The sequence below is a fragment of the Rhodnius prolixus genome, unplaced genomic scaffold, assembly GCF_049639745.1.
Source record: "Rhodnius prolixus isolate KJV_2025 unplaced genomic scaffold, Rpr scaffold_4, whole genome shotgun sequence".
Lineage (NCBI taxonomy): Eukaryota > Metazoa > Arthropoda > Insecta > Hemiptera > Reduviidae > Rhodnius > Rhodnius prolixus.
The window spans coordinates 19,068,115-19,087,624 of record NW_027411614.1 but is presented as its reverse complement, the minus strand read 5'-3'; the positions used below and the strand labels follow the sequence as shown (position 1 = coordinate 19,087,624).

The 19,510-nt window shown below is 34.3% G+C and overlaps 1 long non-coding RNA gene across 2 annotated transcripts in view; it reads left to right on the top strand.

Moving 5' to 3' along the window:
- The window catches only part of LOC141455908 (uncharacterized), a 34,973-nt gene extending 20,035 nt beyond the window's left edge, over window positions 1–14,938 (top strand). For both annotated transcript variants that reach the window (XR_012459531.1, XR_012459532.1), the window contains exon 3: window positions 14,719–14,938. This is a non-coding gene — a long non-coding RNA (uncharacterized lncRNA). The remainder of the gene's footprint in view (window positions 1–14,718) is intronic.
- Window positions 14,939–19,510: the final 4,572 nt, after the last annotated feature.

Sequence of the window (19,510 nt, the reverse complement as noted above, 5' to 3'; positions counted from 1 at the left end):
TGTAATCTCATATAAATCCTCTAGCTAAAAAATCTTTCTTCTAGAACTCTTCCTGACAACCCGACAAGACGCCTTAAGAGACAGTGGCCTCGTGATCTCCTCTAATAGCCTATTTTGGAGTGTTACCGCTGGGTAACTTCTCCACTCGTATTCTTCTGTTATTTGTTGTTACTGTTATCACTGTTACTTATAGCGCCAACGCGCTGATTGCAGCAAAAATAAACGCAAAAAAAAATTAGGTTAAAATACTAACATGCCAGCTGTAACTTATAATAAAATCTGAATATTTAATTGAAATTATTATTTTCATGACTCCAAAATAATAATAATAATAAATCAAATTGCACTACTTAGGTGCTTTCCAAAAGTATGTAACATACGTATTTGTTATTCCTGAACAATGTCTGATATCTTCGAGCCATACGTTTAAGTGTTAGTGAGATTATCCAAATAAATTACGATCCGTGCAATAAGTTTTCTTCGGCAATTCTGGGGAGATTATGAACTCGCGCTTCGTTTCCATTATTGACAATCGCAATCGTTCTCTTATAGAAAAAAAAAAAAAAATGACAGTCGTTTATTCTTTGCAAAATCGCCGAAACAAATTATCAGCACTCAAGATATCACCAGCGTTGAGCATATGGACTTTCTTTCCAGAGAAACAGTCACTTAGAGGTTTCTTTAGTTCAAAAAAAAGGACTACGAAGGACTAAAAAGTGCATGAACTATAAATGCGGTTTAGAAAAAATACACAAAGAATGGGCAGATAGAAATGATTTGATGACCAAATAGTTTGTGTCTAAAATCTGCGCAAGGTGGGGCTTATTAGCTTGGAACTTGGTTGTGCAGATTGTGTCAGGAAGAGGAGGAAACGGCCTCTCACTTGCCGTTCGATTGCGTTGCAATCGAGCGGTTACGCTATGACCAAAGGAGATAGTAGCGCAAAAAGTACTAGGGTGAAGGGACCAGTAATTGACTGCTTAAGAAAAAATTCGAGTTTAAGATAGAATAACTTCCGTTATTTTGGCTCCAGGTGTAGGTTGTAAAATTGTACCGCTCCAGTAGGATGTATTTTATTTTATTAATATTTTAAAAGCAGTAAATTCGATCTTTATGTCAACCAAAAATGACTTTATTTGTAAGTATGTCAATGACCCAGTAATTGACATACCGAATTTTCGGTGGAACCAGTGTTTGACATGGAGTGGGACCAGTAATTGACATACAAATATATTCATGAAACGACATAAGGTATGTATTCAAAATCACTTTTAAATCTAAATAAATCACTTAAATCACCCAAATCACTTTTTCAATTGGATTTATAACAAAAATTAGTCTTATTCATAATTAATTACAATCAGTTTTTAAATAGGCAAACCTAAATAATCTAATATTTTTTCAACATTACCCTTTTTTATGCAGTTTTTGACGATCAACCCTTACACAACTGTCCTACCGGACAGTTTTAATTAAGTCCAACCCAGACAGGTAATTTGAAGAACAGCCCTTACTTTCAATAGTACCAAGGAGATATTAGCTAACATGCTTGTTAGATAGTACACAATGTCTGTCGGCTCGCTTTTATCTCTTTCTCTCAACTCTTCCGCTCTCTTATCCTTTCAAGTTTCCGCTAAATAGCTTGATCCTTAGACCTTTTTTTGGGAACTTTTTTGATTCTCACTTTACCAAACTACCCTCTCTACTTCCGATTAGACTATGTGGTCACATCCTTGTTTCATTCATTCCGCCCATAACGCTGCTACCGATGGCATCTTCGCGCCTTTGGGTTCGATTTGTTGGTGCTTTCTAGTGAACCAAATTTCTCCTACGCTTCCCTTCTTTTTGAGCGCTTCGCTAATATTTTCCACAATCTGTGCTGCCAGTGTCATTTGCTTCAAAACCAAACTATCTGAATGTAATTCATTCTTACTTTCTGCATCTATTCAGTATTTTATTGTTTATTATTACTGAGTTACCTCTTGGGCACATGTATATATACATTGTGTACATTGTGTGTGATCACGATTATTCCAGTTTGTTGTTCATACATTGTTGTTCTCTACAGAATAATCATTCTGCTTGCCCTCTTGAAATAAGGCGTACATTTGCTAATTCATTAATTTAAACATATTTTGTTGGAAGTTTTACTATTTATTTTATGTTGCCGATTTTTATCAATGATTTTATTTTACAATGTATTGAATTTTTAATTATAATAAAATTTATCAACCTATCTTATCTTATCATTTTCCCAGGAAGTCAATCACTGGTCTCAAACAAAAAAGCTGTAGGACTAGTAATTGACATACATGTCAATTACTGGGCAGATTGCCGTTTCAAGGACCAGTGATTGACAGCCCCATTTTAATCCTCAATGCTTCTTATAATTAAAAAAAAAACTACATAAATGAAATCTACAAGTAATACTAATTATAACAGAACATTGATAACCACACAAATATATGAACAAATAAACGAAAAATAAGAAAAAAGAAAAATTATTTTCTTATCAATCCTCCTTAGCAACGGCTTGTTTTTTCCTTGATTTTGAACTTTTAACACAAATAACCTTCCACTGATACCAAGGAACCTTCCAATAATTAATATCTTGCTGGAACTGCTGTCCAAAGGCTTCTCAATAACGAAATTGAAAGAATCACCACTAAAAACGGCTCAAATCCCTTATAATACCAGTTTATTTCTGGTATGTCAATTACTGGTGCCCAGTCAATTACTGGTCCCTTCGCCCTAGTAGGGCAAGTCCTCAACCTCCTTTAGTAGGTGAGGTATTGTCTACTCGATTCAAAGGGAAAGGCACAGTACCCCTCTTTTGGCTGCGGTACCACGATACCTATTTGGTAGTTGGCCAGTTGGACGTAAAGCCCACTAAATAATAATAATAATTATTAGTAAATAAAAACGAAAACAATAAAGAAAGGAGAAGGTTCTTTTTAGGAAACTCCTTTTTAAAATTTACAGTAACTATCATTCACTATAATCCAGACATCTATAGTTGATCCAATTTATAGTTACTCGTATTATTCGATTACAAGGTTTTTACACTCATAAAATTTCCTAATCGATTATTACATCAATATTTAAAAAAAATAGTTACAAAAACACAAAGAATGAATCTTAAATCTTTATTATTATTTTGATAGTTATAAAATGTTTCAATAAAATTCAAGTATATAATAAAAATATTACGTGTTATTGTTAATAACATAAAATACGAAATAATTGGTCGTGTTGTAAGTGATTGTACACTCGTTGTGGAGTAGCCTGTTGGATGTAAAAATTTATTGGTTTTTAAAATTTAATATCGCACTTCAGTCACTACAAATGTTACGTAAATTAATCTTTCATCAAATTGTGTTACACGTAAAACAAAACAATATTAATAACTTTACTTAAAAGATGTAAGAGGGTGGACCACCACTTATAAGTATCCGAATGATTTAAAGATGAACTTGGTTGTTATTAAATTTAATGGGGCCACATTTTTATGAGAGCAAGAACATAGTATTACCATTTTGAATTTTAACGAGCTTCACCGTAACCACGAGATTCTTTTTGTGCTTAAGCAACCTGCTTTCCTGGGACATGCTTAGAATTGATCATCATATTTACAAGCTTATAAAAAATGTTTGGCTTCACTCATTCTTGCATTAATGCTTATTTTTTGTCATTAAAATTTCGTTTTTTTTTTATCTTTTATGTTTCTTTTTTTAACACTACATTATTTCGGCTTGATTGTTGTTGTAGTTGTTGGTAGTCATTGTTAAGAAGTGGAGTGAAGGTTTTTTTATTTTAGGTATACCCAAAAGTGATGGCATTTTCAACAATTTTGACTCCTGCTTCTAAGCACAGTTCAAATCATCTTCAAATCGCCGTCTAGATGTGTAGTACGAATTGTGTAGCAGAATACCTGCCAAGATCTTCCCCGACAATGATGTTCCACTCCACACAACACTCATGATTGGTCTTCAGCTAGTCCAATGCGATAGAGATAATCGAGTCCGAGGAGAGCCTAATGCAAGTCTCTCCTACTTTCCAACCGGCTTAGATCGTGAGGAAATCTTTCGACTTTCGTTAATATTGTGCAAGTGTCATCTATTTCACTCCGCTATTTTGAGAGTAAAGCGAATTAGACTACTTGAGAAGCTAATTTGACAGTATATTAGTCACAGAGATAGTGATTTTAGGCTATGCTTTTATCTCTTCTTAGCCAGTCAATCAACACCTTCGTTTCCTTGTAATTCATAATGGCTGGAAATCCAATCAAAGGCGATGGTCTTTTTTTTCTTATGTCTTTTCAACTGACTGTGAAATCGAATCTTTTCGAATACACATCTCCTCCTCTGTAAATTCAAGTAAGCAACTTAGCCCTGTCATGCTGAACTGTAGAAAATGTGGTTAGGTCTACAATGCTGGATAATGTCTTTGAATCCATCCCTCGTTGCACCCATGTTTATTGTAAACCCTGACCGATTCTGGACCTTCATCCTTCATCGGAGTTAAATAATTAGTCTATCGCAGAGATTTCTACTTCAGTTACGATACCGTCTCTCGTCACACTTGCTGAATTTGGAGTCAAACCCACGCCTTTCTGTGGAAGTACATCAGAGTAGTCCAAAACATCGAACTTAAAAGAATGTTGATACTTATTAGCTCTGCCCAACTATTGTAGGTTTATATTGTTGTTTGTATTTATCGCTCTAAATTGTGATTGAATTTAATGCAATCACCATTGAATGAATTAAACTCGAAATTAAAATAAAAAATAACACATTCATGACATTATATTGGTTATTGCAAAAGTGACTTCTATCTCATGTACATATGTTATGTATCTTATGTATTATATGTATCTCAACATCTTATTGAAGGAAGTTCTTTTATTTTTTTGTATATATTTCCGTATTTGTACTATCAGGGGCAAAATTCCAGACGATGATGCCGTTCGCTATTCCAACATCTATATGTAAATATCTTCAAATACCTTATATCTTGCTGACAGCGTTGAATATTCAAGAAGATTGACAACTCAATTTTTGTGTCCAGATTACGTAATGTACAAAATGTCGCGAACAATTTATTTATTTTTCCGCTTTCTCTTAGAGCTAACATATCAAAGTGTTGCTACAATCACATCCACTTCCTGGATTGAATTTTCCCAAGAAATAGAGGCTTTGAGTTGAAAAGATAAGGTAGAAACATGTCTTATATAGTACATTCCCCGCGCACTGATTTCTGGGTTCGAATCTAGACGTGCTTTAAGGAGGAAAATATTACAAATAAAAGTCAGAGATCTCCATGTAAGCAGATAAAGTTTAAATAAAATCATTTGTGCTGTTTTTCTTGAGCAAGACCAAAGTGAAACTTTCTCTTGGTTGATTTTGTAATGTAAGGTATGTAGTCAAAGTATCAAAGTGTAAAGTATCAAAGTGTAAAGTATCAAAGTGTAAAGTATCAAAGTGTAAAGTATCAAAGTGTAAAGTATCAAAGTGTAAAGTATCAAAGTGTAAAATATCAAAGTTGAGCTTTCCAAAATTTTCAGTTTTGGATTTATGATGAGAAGAGATAATTCTTTTATAGGTTGAACTGAGATGGCCAAAGATTCGAGGTTGAAAATCGAGCCATAGGAATTTATGGAAGCGGATTGTGAGGGAACATGATGTGATGATTGATTTTATTTGATGATAAATCACTGCATATTTTAAAATCATTAATTATTATTATTTTTTTTGTTCATTGTGTCACAAATAATATTTTTCGCAGTCAGAGGACCTTCTAAAACGTGTATTTCTGGTGGGAAATTAATATTGAAAACCGATCACGAATAGATAAAATTGTAATTTTGATCTTAAATAACTCGACAAATATTAGGGACATTGAAACGGGGTTAACGTCATTTTTAACCATTTTTTATGTAGTTTTCATAAACATTGACAAAACCAGTGGTCCTTATTAAACCCCGAACCCGTATTTTGGCCGTAACACCCCCAAAACTGAAGATACAGCATCGGGGGTAAAAAATTTGAAAACTAGACCAAAAAAAAAAAAAATAGTTTACTGCATGGGATTTTCGAAATTCCGCTTTCCTAAAGAGTTATTAGCGATTGGTGCGTTTTAAATGGATCACCCTGTATATGTATATTATGATTCCTAGGCAAATGGCTACTTTAGACAAATATTACCCGGCCAGATAGATGGTTCGAGGCATTGTTAAGCAAGTAGCACTCACTTACGAGGGTGGTTTGAAAAGTTCTCGGAATGTACTAGAAAGAAGTGTCTTACCTCGGTGGAACTGCTTTTATTTTTCAACATAGTCTCCCTGTAGACTAATGCATTTGTTCCAGCGATGTTCCAATGCCTTGATCTCCAAGGCCTGCAAAATACCTCTCCAATTCGGCTGACAGTTCTTCCGTTGTAGGAAATCTCCGTCCACCGAGGAAAATTTTCAGCTTGGGGAAGAGATGAAAGTCTGATGGTGCCAAATCAGGTGTATAAGGTGGATGTGGCAACAATTCGTACCTCAGTTCATGAAGTTTTGCCATGGCAATAACACTTGTGTGCGGGCGAGCGTTGTCCTGATGAAAGATGACTTTTTTTCTTGCCAAACCAGGCCTTTTTTTCGCGTATCTTTTCCTGTAGTTGGTCTCATATTTGAGGTAATCTTATTTGAAAAATCTTATCTAAGATTTCTTTATTATTATTATTTTTTAAGACGCCTCAAAATCTGAGGTTAATTGCGCCTGGAGTTTCCTGCAGTTGCCAGGCGGATTTCCAGAACGTGTTCTCTCGTTCACCGTCCATCACCGAACTGTAAGCTGTAAAAAGCTCCTAGGAAGAGAAAATCTAAGAGGTTGCTGCTAGATTCCCTAGGTTCGTCCCATAAATGAGATCATTAGAGGATCCGTATCAATTCCTAACTGTAACGATTGAATGACGAAGAGGATATCCGTTAAAAAATGTTGCAGGATGCAGGCAGACAGATTTCTCAGGCAAATGCTTTATAGAAAACCAGGAGAAGCAAGAGAACGAGGAAGGATCTGTTTGAAGTGGAAAGATGTCATGGAGGTGGATCTAAGACATAGTACTACGAGGACAAGGGCGTGAGATAGGGTTTATTGGCCCCAGATCGTTGAGGTAGCCATGCTCCTGTCAAGACCGTAGCGCCAATGGAAGAAGAAGAAGTTCAAGGGTCTAATTCAAATCCTCTTAATTATCAACTGCAGCTTGAACTGTTCTACGAGCAAGTTCTAACTCTAACTGACGGAATAATGTCAAATAATACTGAATAGAACATAGAACGTTCTCTAAATGTGTAGTATCGTAGGGCCACTGCAGTATTGGACTATTTTTTTGATTTATTATTTAGTAATAGCCAAACATTTTATAATAGATAATTATCTTGTTTAAGCACAACAGCGAGTGTTTCTCACGATTTCATTGTTCCACTGGGTGGTTATTATTTACCAAAAAAGTGTAGAATTACTACAGATTATGGCATTAATGCGGAAAATTGTGGGAAACAATGACAAAGGCCTTCTGTATATTCAATAATCTGTAATCTTGGTTTCATTCACAACACTGAATCCACCTAAATTGAATACATAGACATACTGCTTAGATCGTACGTGCATGTTATAGCTCTTAGCCTTAATTAAAAGATTCCTTGTGAATCGACATCAATCTGATTTTTAAGCTGTGCACTTTCATATTGGTGTTCATACCATAAATACGGTATCCACAATAAGTAAACCAACTCCCACCGTTAAGTTTAATATCAAATGTCTTCGACGTTAGTGGTAAAAGAAAAGAAAACTCAACTTTAAAGAAGCTCCTGAAAACTTACCTTAGACAACCTCGTAAAGAGAGAAGGTCATTTCTTCAGGGATCTTGGGCTAGAACACGATGTACGTGTACATGCAGAGAACGTTGAAAAACACCCAACTTTGACAATTTTTTTCTCTTTTTCCGTAAAAGATAAAATTCCCAAATTTTCTTTAAAATATAGGGCAATTCCTCCTTTATGACTTGAATGAGCAAAAACGGCATTTTCAGAAATTGTTATTGTTACCTTTCTTTGTAAACAACGTAGCGCCTAAATGCGTGAACAGATTTTCATGAATGTGGTGTCATTCGATTCGGAATTTCATGTAAATGTGTTTTTATTAGGGTATTGACGCTGTCATCTAATGGATGAGGAGTTAGCCCCAAATATACTTGTTCCCCCTTCTAAAACCATTAATAGTCCTTAACAAAAATTTACGTTTTATTAAGGGTAAACAAATTATCTTATAAAGTTAATTATAAGTGTAAACAAATGTACCTTTTGTCGTTTAATCAACTTATACGTGGACTTGTTAAACTGCCTTTGTACGGCGTACCTAAACGTAAAAGTCAAGGTTGGCTCTACCACATGCATTTCTTTCAATTTGGGCTGAGTGAACCCAAAAGTATTTTTGAAAAATGAAAAAATTACTTTCATTTGTTTGTGTATCTTTTTTTTCAGCAAAAACTCTAAAATTTAGTTAATTTCTGAGATTAACATTTCTGGCTATTGAAACAGAAATCTGAACTCTATCATGAATTATGTGCTATAAGAACGATACTAGAAAACAGTTTTTCCTGCTACTTATTCAGTGAACTAGTGCTGTCACCACTCTATTAGCCATAGAAGAAACAGATTCAACCAATAGTTGAATGCGGTGACATCAAATTACTGCCAACCAAAATAGAGACAGACATTCTCAGAGTAACATTATTAAGTTCATTCTTCGCACTACACTGCTTCTTCTAGTTATTGTGTGCAATGAAAATTCAATTTGTTATTTCTTAGTCTTATTTCAATTTGTCATTCTATGTTGGTTTTATTAAATAATATGATAGTTTTGGTTTTCCGCCATTGTTAACTGATGATTTTTGTGAATATTGAGGTGCTGTCAATAAATTCACAAAGTTCTTTACTTCGTACCAACGTTTCGGTAATTTTATTATTGGCGTCATTGTGGTGCACTGTTTGGTAAGAATAATATGCTAGATTGATCTTCAATGCACTCGGAAATGATTGCAAAGCTGTAGACTTAGTTAGCATAACTTTGTACTGAAAGCAAAAAAGCACAAGTGAAATTGATAGCTGTGCAGAGGCGTTCTTGTGTAACTAACCTTCACTAATTATGAACGTCCGTCCGCTTCAGTAATCTAAAACCTTCTAAATGGAAGGGAATAGTTAGGTTTATCAATGAATACGTGTTTGAACATCATGTAAGCAATTATATGATCAAAGCGTTCATCTCACATATTGTGTGTGTTATAACAATGATCCAAAATTCTGTTTAGAACTTCAAATATACCAGTTTCTTTTACAGACTCCTCTTAAGCACACAAATTGTCTCCAGAATTTGAAAATTTAATGTTTACCTTGATACTCACAATTCTATCTTGGGTTTCTCTTAGATCCTCGTTGTTTTTATGTTCGTGAAGAATTGTTTGATTTATGAGGAGGCCGGAATGGGTAGCAGAGAGATATTTTATTTGTTAATGAACTTATCTTGTATGGCTTCCCAAAATTATTGCCTGATTGATGGAAGATACTCAAACTCAATTGGGTAAGCGCAGCATCTACAAATGAAATAATAATTTTAAATAAAATCAGTTATTTAGAACTTTGATCTACAGAATAGTTTGTAGAGTGTTTTGAAGTTCACTGTAAAAAGGCTTGAGTAATTTTTCTTCGACCTATCGAATCGAAACATCGATCTACCCTTAAAACAAACATTACTGTTTATTTATTTTTAACTTATGGCACGCCAATGTTTTAGGTACCCTTTTTTAATAAACTGCCAAACTTTAACCTCCTGACAATGTTTTCACGTTAAAGACAACAACTCTCCAACACCAGACAGTGTTACTTCTGTAAGAAGCTGCTAAGGATAGAAAATCTAAGGTCAGCCAACTAGATTCTAAACGAGGATCTCTGCGAGTGAATAAAGTTCTTAAAAAAGATATTTCGAACGAAAACGATATTTCGCGCACCTCTAATGAACATCCTTTAGATCTTGGCGCCCCACAGTTTGGGATAACTTGGGCTTAACGATCTTTTAGATACCAAATCCGAACATAAAACTACCGAATTTTTTGATAGATTTGTCTAAAGTATACTTAATTATTCACAACTTGAAGTGAAATATTTAAATTTTAATTTCTATGCAGTTAAAGGTGAACACGTTATTGTTGGTATGGCGAGAGAAGTTGATGTAAAGATGTTCTGATAATTATTGTAGCGTTAAAAAATGATACTGTCACTGCCTGCATTTGATTATGATAAAATCAATTTAAGATCATTAAGAAAACAATGATCAATGAGTACTTTGAAAGACAAGGGAATGTCACTTTAAAATAAAAATAAAAGTTAACTCTTAGTATTGTCAGTAATTTAGGGCTACAAATACATTTTAAAGCCAACAAATCTCATGTAAGTTAGTAATGTGTATAAATAAAGGATAGGCATAGATTTGAAAGTTTAGCATTCGTAATGAAGGTATGCTTTTGTGAGATGTAGTGGGGTGCTAAGCTAGCTAGAGTGTGCAAGCTCTGCGGTGAGACAGTCACTAGAATAACAAGTATGCGGCCCAATAAATCCAAAGTGGTCAGCCAGCGCTAGAGGTCTCTTCAACCAGAGCGCACAGCCAATCCGTTTCTGTAGAGTTCCTGCGGTCGTTTCAGTTGTGGTTGCCAGTTGTGTGTAAGAGACGGAGATGGTATTGCTTGCCACGTTGCTTTAAATGTTTTCTCTTTGTTTTATGTTTACAAAAAATTTAAGGGAATGTTTTCTATCAATTCTAATGAAATAATTCAGTTTATAAATGTCATCGCAGTGTCATAGACAATGCCACTATGAAATGAACATTCTACGAGGCGTGCTTTGTAAGTCAGTACCGTTTTGAAATAAAAGCAAAACAAGCCTGTACCTTAATCTTCTTTCCGACGTAATTGCTAATATTAAGGCACTTATCGTATCGTCCAAACAGTTTTTGAATCCCATCCTCATAGAAGTCCTCCCACCTAATTTGAAAACCACTGCATCCCGGTCGTTTTGACATCATCATCGTTGTCATAGCGCTGACCATCCAGATACATCTTCAAATGCAGAAACAGGTGGTAGTCATTGGGCGCTAGATCGGGACTGAACGGAGGGCAATCAAGTTGTTCCCAGTCCCAATGATATCTTGAGTTTTCAAAACGATCCCCTTTCTCAGTCAGCATGCCACGCCTTTTGTTTTGGATTGCACGGTGCAAGTTTTTAAAATATCTCACTATATGTAGCAGAATTTATTGCGACACCACGAGGCAAAAAATCCACAAGTAACGCGTCCTTCCTTTCCCAAAACACAGTATACATGATTTTCTGGGCGGAAATTGTTTTTTTGAACTTCACTTTCATTGATCGTCATTCCATGGATTGCTGCTTCGATTACGACTACCCCATGTTTTGTCGTCTGTGACTATTGGGTCAAAAACGTCTTCACCTTTCCCTGTATCGCTCAAGGAAACATAACGCACTGGATAATAGTTATTTATTTAACAAGTGTGGAAAGTAGTACTTTTCCTCACGCGAGGCAGGGTTTGCATGCACGAGCGAGCGAAGCGAGGCGAGTGCAAGTGCAAATTGCCGAGTGTGTGGAAAATACTTAACACTCGAGTTAAATATTATATTTTTTCTGCAACCATTAGATTTATTAACTAAAAAAATTAAAAATTTCATTTTTACAGTCTACAAAAAGTAATTTATTTATTATAAACATTTATTGTTATATTACAATTATTTACATTACTTATTACATTTTCTGCTGTTTCTTTTATTGATGGAGTGTTTTCTAAACAGGCATCACTAGAATCCATTTTAAATTTCTATAAGGTAACACTATAACCTTTTTAACTGTTATAATTAAAAATATCTAATTATTTATTAAAGTATTATTTTTATTTCTTTATTCCTTTCAATTTTTTTTTTTTTTTTTAATATTCGTTTTTTAATTATTTAGTTACGTTAAATAAGCTTATTGAAGTTTTACAGAAAATATTTATGTTAATAACAAAACTTCTTATATCAAGGAAGCACAATAAAGTTTTTCCACTCACTAGTGAGGAAAGTGACACTAATGGGAATTTTTCCCCACTAGTGTGGGAAGTTGGGCATTACACAGCTGATTTTAATTGAGTAATGAGAACTTCCCTACATGGTTGCCGAAAAACGTTTATTTTTGTGCACCTCAGTCATTCGGTACTCAGAGTGAACACAACTTCGATAATTTAAGCATTCCATAGAAAACACTTTTTTACACTTGAGGAAACTCATTTGATAACGATGAAATCGTGAAGCGTCTGTTCCCCTTGACTTTTTCGTCAACTTTTTGCGCTTTTTCAATAAATGACTGAAGCTCATCTAATTCGTTCCACAAGAACATTCTTGCGGACATCTTTAAAAGCGCTAATCCATTTCGGTACCATTCCACTGCTCATAATGTTTTCTCCATAAGCTTCACTGATCTCACGATGAATTCCAGTCGCTTTCACACCTTTAGCACTAAGAAAATGAATCACAGTGCATATTTTACAGTCGGCGAGATTCGCAATCGGCGGAGACATTTTAAACCGCCCGAAAGTTTCCGTAGTTGCGCCTAGTTTCTTCCTGACAGATCTAGGTACACAGCGTGTATGCGCCTAATGCCGACCGTAGCATTGCAGCGGCCGAATAACATTATCTCGGAGTGTCTTTTACATTATCCGATATTATTTTTTAAATTCATCTAGGAATTTCATTTAAAATCGGTATATTCTATGAATCTGACGTAGTATACAGCAGGAGTGCTTGGAGGAGAGAGCTACTCAATGGTAGTTACTCTGTATTAAGGTTCTATTTAGTTCAGCCACCCACAAAGGGAATCTCGGGGTCACCAGCGGAAGGATTGTCACAGATGTTGAGAGGTGCGAGACTCTGGGATTAAGTCCCATTTTGGAGTGTCAGTAAGCTGTGCTAAAACTAGAGGTTCGGTTAACCTACTCATACTCAAATGGATCTAAATGACAAAAAAAAATGTACAGTTTCTCTGAGAGATACCAATCACGAGTTGCACCTAGGAATTTTTAACGCAGAGAACGTCAAGAACTCAATAAAAATCCGCAGGTAAAGTGTTAATGTGCTAAATACGGACTGGTAGAAAGCAATATGTATTTTATTATACTCTTAGTTGGTCACATTTTAAAAATGCTTCCGATATGTATCGCAAAGAATGAAGAAGTACGCAATATCTATGCCACCTTTAACGTTTCAGACAAAGTTTGGTGCGGTTGGTTAGGCCAATTGCAATCAAAAAACAAAACCAAACAACATCTCTACACGAATACATTAGTTCAGTAATGCCATGATGTTGTACGTTGTGCGCTGGCTTTTAAGTTCACGATTTTATGAATGACTTACAGTATTGTGACTATTCATTCATCCCTCCTAACAGAATGGCAAGTAGTAAGCAGAAAGGCCGGCCATTCAGAAAGCCCTTTCTTTGTTGGAATTCCAGGTTGAGACCCAATTGTCCTGCAAAAAACTACATTACTTTTTTCTTTCTTTTCTTTTGAATTAATTCCAGTTTTAACTGCTAATAATAATGGAAATTTAAAAAAGCAAAAACAGCTGTTCAAAAAAAGCAAAAAATGGAGAAGGTAATATCTATTCTATTGTCTAAACAAAAGCAACTAGTGCAGCAATTGTGGTTACGGTGGTTCGAACGTTTTCAGTTGGAAGAATAAGTATTGCATCTGATGATGACGGGGGAGGCGAACAAAGGGAATTGCCCGCCCCATGGGCTTTCCGGCCGACAGGTCTGGTGGCCGCCGCAAACAATGTATTCTGTTTTTGAAAAACAAACATGAAACTACTGATCAGTATTCCCTTTCTCTATCTACCTATCTCTCTCTTCCTGTAATCTCTGCTCCAGCTGGACATTCTTCTCAACACTTATTGCGTTCTATGGTCAGCGCTCTTATTCTGTAAAACACGTACTTATTCAGGAGTGTTGTTTTTTTTTATATCTTTCTTTGTGGTAAAGGTAAATAAATGTTTCTCTTTGTAGATATTTGAAAGTAATGGAGCGGTTATTTCATATTTATCTTGTTCAAACATGTTTGTATGCATTGTTTCACTATTTTACTTTGTACCAAAATTCACAATCAATTTAATTTGTTTTTAGAGAAATTTCATTTTAATATTTGGCAAAACTAAAGGCTGTTTTTTTTCAGTAATTTCGTTGCTGCTTCCTTGGTGTTCCAAATGGAACACGAACTGAAAAATGAAGTAATGTTCTATACCAGTGATTCTCAAACTTTTTTTTTTTTTTGTAGCGGCGGCACACTTCTAACAATTTCAAAATTTGGCGGTACAATAAGATATGTTTAAAACTATTTTACTTACCCATAATACATTGTGTAAAATAGTTTGTTTATTTTCAATATAAAATAAAACAATATGTTCTAGAAAAACAACAGATTATGTTTATTAAGGGATTAATTACAAGTTAATAAGAATACATTTAATGAGAAATTTGAGCTTGATGTTTTTTGATAATTTCGTTTATACTCGTATTTGGTTGTATAAATGATAATGCTACTCTCATATCGCCTTCTACATATTATATATAATTTTTTTTGTAGGTATTTCTATAATTTGGCGGCACACTTTAAAACTTCAGGACCTACGGTTTCATTCAGTATCAGAGGTTGAAATTGATAGAGGTTGAGGTTGATTTCCACTCACAAAACTTCTTCGCAAACTGCTACATAGATGGAGTTCACACATTTTGATTATATTGCAATTTATTTGTAAAAAATAGGAAAATATTTTTGTAGAATTTAGTAAAATATATGGAAATGTATTGCGTAATAACGTGTATTTTATTAATTATGAGTTTAAAATATTGTTTCAATGTACAAACATCGAAAAGTATTTTATACGAGAAAATCAGACGCTAATTCGAACTGGCAACACTGAATATGCTATTTCTGCTAACATTTAACGATTGGATAATCTACCAGATAACATGATGCTAACAATCCAGCACAGAGGATCTAACCATATTTTCATCATTTTAGCTGCCGCTTTGAATATTCACTAATCCGGATTTACTACACCCATCCTTATCTCTTACGTAATTATTTTTAATTATAATTGCAATTGATAAAGGATCAATTGTTTGTAGTATCAACAAATACGATTGGTAGAGATTTTATTCATGTTTTAATATAAAGTCTATGTGATACAATAATGCATTGAGAACTTAGGATCTTGCCTACCTCCTTTCTGGTGCTAGATAAATCCTCGTTCTCTTTCCAAGTATCTGGGTGCAGAAGTTTTAGAATCTGGTACGAGTTTTAGGGCTAGTAACTTCCCAGGCGGTTAAATCTTCCAAGCTTAGTCTCGAAGAAGTGATTTGGAGGTCATGAGGAGTGTGTTAGAGCCTCCTCCATTTCCCTTCAGAATCTGCATGTTACGTTCCAGGCTCTGCTTCTTCTGGTGTCGACCCTAGTTGACAATGTTCTGCAAGGAAACCCTTCTGCAGACAGAATGTATTTTGAAACAGATCAAGGCATGCCTCAAATCTATTCCGTTTATGATTTCCAGACAGTAGATTGGTTTATCTGGGAAGGTGGTCAAGAGTTCATTGCAGAATTCTTCCTTTTCATTCTTAAGCTCCTCCTGGAGAGAGCTGTCATCAACTTCCTTTAATAGTACTAGGCGTGCTGAAGGTTTTTTCGTAGAATGTTGAGCTAAGAATTGCTAGAATATCAATAAGAATGAAGAAATAACAACAGTATATTAATTATTTATTTTTGAAAAGTTAAGAAATCGTGAGGTGTTGACTGCTTTGGTCTTTGGTTTGACTTTGGCCTTTGGCTTTGGTAACAATAGTTTCATTGAGAGCCTAGGATGTTTATTACTGTCTTGTTTCCAGATTTTCGTAGGATTTTTATAATCTGGAATCAATGTTAAATGATGTCTTTGTTTTCTGTCTAAATATTTTTAAATTTAGACGTATTTTTGGTTAGTATTTAAAGTATTTCTAAGTATCATTTTATTTATTTTTACTATTCTTGCCTTTATTATTATTTTTTTTTTTTTTTGCCGGCGCATCGACGTCTGTGGCCATTAGCGCCCACCACACATTTTCTCTTTTCTTATTCAATTGCCACTAGAGCTGGGATGGTACCTATTGGCCTAACGGGCTGCCACGTACATATTATTATTATTTTTTTTTTGGCGCATCAACAGCTGAGGTTATTAGCGCCCGGAGCTTTTTCCAGTGCACTGCCGGCCTCCGGACAGTGTTCTCTCGTTACAGACAACACTGTCCATCACCGGTCAGTGAGCTGTAAGAAGCTCCTAGGAAGAGAAAATCTAAGGGTCAGCTGCTGGATTCGAACCCGGGACCTCCGCGTGGGAGTCCAGTATGCTAACCTCACAGCTAATCCCTTCCCTCCTTATGATTATTATTATTATTTTTATTATTATTATGTTTTTTGCTAAGTTATCTTGGATTTATTTATTTTTATTTTTTTTTTATTTTATTTTATTTTTTTTTTAAATAGGAGGATTCGATTTTTTGTTTTTTATTAAGGTCATTGAAGTATTTTTTATTTTGTTTTATTTTTTGTTTTGTTGGTACCATTGTGTATTTTTGATTATCTGTTGCCATATGAGATTAATTTTAAATCCTAAAATTTTTATTATTTTATATTTTTTCTCCTTTTTAATAATTATGTATTCCATTTACTTATTTATTTTTTTGTATTTGTCGAGGTCCATCTCCAACTGTATACCTATGAGTTAAACCAGTTGTAAAAAAATTAAATAAACAAAATAAATGTTTAATATGCCTAATTATCGCATGTAATAGGCGCCACGGTAGCCGAGCGGGTTAAGAGGCGAGACCTGTAAAGCTAATATGCATTGAGGTACTGGGTTCGATTCCCGGTCTTGGCCTTGGATTTTATTTAATGGTTAAATGAGAAATAGTAAAGTACGTTTGCTATTCGCCTCCGTCCACGACACCTAGTAAATGGTAGTTGGACGTTAAGCCCCGCCTGAAATAATAGGCGATTACTTTACTTTTTACTTTTATCGCATGTGATAAACTGGTAAAAACTTAAGACGAGCCCAATTATATTGTGGTGATACATTAAGAACATCTGAGCCCTCTAGCTTGTCGTGGTGTTGTCCTGGTTAATTAACATTCAACAATCGACCGGGAGTCTAAATATATGAACATTTAATATTATTATTATTAATAAACGGCGAAATAATAAAATTGTGAAATTAAACATATACGAGTATATTTGCATCCACTATTGTAATAATATGAAGAATGAGTATAATATTAATTTTTAAGACTGTTTATTATTAAAAATTATTGTTTCTAAGGGTCAGTGTGATTATTAAATCAAAAGTATAGAATACTAATAATTTGAATATAAACATTTTATGTGCAAACAAAAAGTCACAAAGATATCGAAAATATTGAAAACTCAGATAGACGTGAAAGTCGGAGGTAATTTGATAGAATTTTGCTTACAAAACATTTGAACTTGACAGAGTGACAACCAACAGAAAACTGGCCGTGGCGAGAAAAAACAGATGAAATGACGGATGCTAAACAGTGCGGTGTGACGCCGACAGCTTACATAGAATGCCTTGACCTTTTTCTTGTCACTTCTTGTTTCTCTTACTGTCGATCTGTCAGAAAATGTCTTATTTCGGTTTATAAAACAATATTTCTTACATTTAAATGTCTGCTAATTTACTAGCGGATTTCAGAGCTGTAAGAACGCGCCCCAAAAGACCCACCGCCCTTAGGATTGTTAGAAATTACTCTAAAAAAAATTCTTACAAAAATTTAGGGTGTTAATTGTAATTGATTCTTATGGCAGAAAGCGAAGGTGAACTAGGCAAATAGAAATTATTATGAAAGATGAAAATAGGTATAAAAGAGCAAATGAATGAAGGTGTAGCCAGGGTCGAGATTGCAGGTGAAAGCGGTAGATGATGGTGGCAAAGAAGACCGGTCTAATGCCGTTCTTGAGGAGCACCTGCTTCTTCGTTCACGACCTCCATCTTACCATCCTCCACTTCCCCGGCCATTCACAAGCTTCTTCTACAATCTCTGCTCTCAATCTCAACTGTTCGCCTACTTATATTTCTTTGTGTATATATTCTTACTTTATACACGCCTCTCCTATTTTGTATTTACCTTTAATGTAAACTTTAGATAATACATGATTAAAGAGTTTTTGTTTACTATAACAGTAATCAATTTAAATTTAAAAAACATATTTAAGTTAATATACTTATAATCTGCTTAAAAACACAATAATAACATCTAATACCAACAGGAGCAGATGCACGAATTTAATATAGTATTTTGCCAACCAATTATGCAACTGCAGAACATACTTTACCATCAATTTCTTTAATTAACCGTATAATAATATCCAACGCCTAGACGCCGGAAATCAAACCCAGTACCACAATGCATTGCAGTTTTGCCGGAACTTATGTGCATATTTTGATTCATTCTTTTAAATGTTTTCAATGTAAGTCGTTAATTTTGAAGTATAGAAAGAAAATAATACATTGTAATATGTTCTTTTTTCTGCAACCATGTAGGGAAGTTCTCATTACTCAATTAAAATCAGCTGTGTAATGCCCAACTTCCCACACAAGTGGGGAAAAATTCCCATTAGTGTCACTTTCCGCACCAGTGAGTGGAAAAACTTCATTGTGCTTCCTTGATATAAGAAGTTTTGTTATTAACATAAATATTTTCTGTAAAACTTTAATAAGCTTATTTAACGTAACTAAATAATTAAAAAACGAATATTAAAAAATAAAATAAAAATTGAAAGGAATATAGAAATAAAAATAATACTTTAATAAATAATTAGATATTTTTAATTATAACAGTTAAAAAGGTTATAGTGTTACCTTATAGAAATTTAAAATGGATTCTAGTGATTCCTGTTTAGAAAACACTCCTCCATCAACAAAAGAAACAGCAGAAAACGTAATAAGTAATGTAAATAATTGTAATATAACAATAAATGTTTATAATAAATAAATTACTTTTTGTAGACTGTAAAAATGAAATTTTTAATTTTTTTAGTTAATAAATCTAATGGTTGCAGAAAAAATATAATATTTAACTCGAGTGTAAAGTATTTTCCTCACACTCGGCAATTTGCATTTGCACTCGCCTCGCTTCGCTCGCTCGTGCGTGCAAACCCAGCCTCGCGTGAGGAAAAGTACTACTTTCCACACTTGTTAAATAAATAACTATTTTCATCTTAACAATTTTCTTTAAAAACCTATGTGAAAAGGGATTTAATACAACAATTGCCATAATCAAAATTCTGAACGCAATCATTTTGCAACGACTTACATTGAAAATATTTA